Below are 2,218 nucleotides of genomic sequence, written 5' to 3'. Positions count from 1 at the left end.
AGACAAATTTTTGTTCTCTTGTCTCTATTTCACATTGTTGCTAACCAGCAGTGAAAAGCTACAGATAGGAAGGTGATGCATTGTAGCAAACGTTTTGACTAACTATAAATTAATGTTAGCGTATTTAATATCGGTAACATTGAAAAACGAACTAGGAATAGTTATGTGACGAGGAATAAACAGTACTAAGCAATGACTAAGAGTTTTATTATTTCGGTAAACAATAGAGCCAACGCTGGACATGCTTAATTCTTATTATGACTGCATCAAAGAAGCGTAGACTTCAAAGTATCTGCTGAAATACGAGTGTTGAATGAATTAGTAAGTAAATGTACAAAACTGTACACTGGTTAGCGTACGAAATTAGAATTGCTCTGTGAAGAAATAACACAGAGATGTCCCCAGCATGAAAAACAAAAGTTAAAACAAAGTTAACATATTTAATGGATTAAATGGCCGACTGGAAATAACAAAGCGGAATGAGGTAAAAAGAGTAAATATTAGCCAATAAATGAGTTTCATAATTTCAGTACTTCGGTAGGTACGGGAGATAATTCTGGACATGTTTCAGTCTAATATTGATCGGAACAGGTTTGGATTCAGTTCTTAAATATGATTTATTTTATTTGATAATAGATTGATAAGAATGTTAACAATAATTTCCAAATAAGGTACAAGGAAAATTTTACTTTGGAATATGGTTAGTATCGATTACGGTGGCGCCAGCACTTGCCTAGTAAATTATTGTAAATGGATCTCCGTTGGTTTTTGACCATTAATTTAAGCTTCTCAACTGATCATAAATTACTACCACAAATCCATTTTAAGGGTTCGCCTTTTCAGAGATGCTACATTTCATTATTGAGTTGCTTTCGCCTCTATCTCTTAGATATCAATCGATGACATAACTTAAATATCAGTGAGGTACAGAGAAGCCAACATCATAGAAGAACAACAACAAAAAATCACCACCAAATTAATGTATAAAAAATAGTGCCAGTTTAAAAATATTGGATATAAAGAATACTCCTCCCCCTTCTTAGTATATCAAAACAACTTTAATGACTTCAGATATATTATCAATTTGTGAAATTGATAGGATAACAGCTTTTGAAAAACAGGGTATGAACTGTTTAATGTACAGACAGACTTACGGCAACTACTGAACTGGTCAAAGAACAAGCGATGGAACAAGTAGCCAACGCAGCAAAACGACCTGGCAAAAACGGCCACGCAATCATCAAAAAGAGATCTAATGACTACTGAAATCACTAATCACTAACAATATATTGATAAGTCATTTTTGGAAAAGAGTAGCTGAAACGTAAACTGCGAATGAACAACATGAACGCCGACCGATGAAGTAAAAAGCAATCAACGAACTGGCAAATGAAACGACGACAACAAAAATGCAGCATTTAGAAACTAGCCGCTGCGAACGATAGTTATAGAGAAAAAACAGTATATATAAGACTGATACGAACCCGAAATACCTAAAAACCAAAAGATTTTGCCCGAAGGTCGCAGTAACGTAAAACTTCAGTTACAAACAAAAGAATTAAATTTAAATAAAAAAATGTATAGCCTACAATATATGTTGAGTATCCCTTTCCTCTTTCATCTACAAAGTATGTGTGTGTGTGTGTGTGTGTGTCTGTATATATATGTGTGTGTGTGTGTATATATATCGGTGTGTATATATATATATATATAATTTAGAGAAAAGATTGAAGAGGTGTTTGAAGATCTTCTCATGGACATAGCGAGGAACGCATGAACTAGGTTCCGGAGATGTCTTGAAACTATGGTGGAAACTGAAGGCAGCTACTTTCAGTAAACTGTTATCTTTCAGTCATAAACTAGTCGATATTTTTTGAGCTTTTAAGCTACTTTATTTTTGAATGGGCTAATTGCATTTGCTACTACCGCCTGACCGTCGTTCCTTGTCCCGACCCTACCATCACCAAACTGGAGCGCATCCTCTTCCGCTTCTTGTGGAAAGGAAGCGTTCCGATGGTTAGGCGATCCGTTTGCTGCCAACACCCGTTAAAAGGAGGACTGGGCATGCCGTGGTTGATGATGCGCAGACACGCGCTGAGACTGCGACATCTCCGGCTCTACGTAGACAGCGGTGAACAGGTGTGGTCACCGTTTGTGCGGCGCGCTTTCCCGCAGCTCGTCTCCATGACCGAACTGCAGTCATGGATCAAGAAGAGGC

The sequence above is a fragment of the Octopus bimaculoides genome, chromosome 4 (assembly GCF_001194135.2).
Source record: "Octopus bimaculoides isolate UCB-OBI-ISO-001 chromosome 4, ASM119413v2, whole genome shotgun sequence".
NCBI lineage: Eukaryota > Metazoa > Mollusca > Cephalopoda > Octopoda > Octopodidae > Octopus > Octopus bimaculoides.
Note: the sequence above shows the minus strand (reverse complement) of the source record.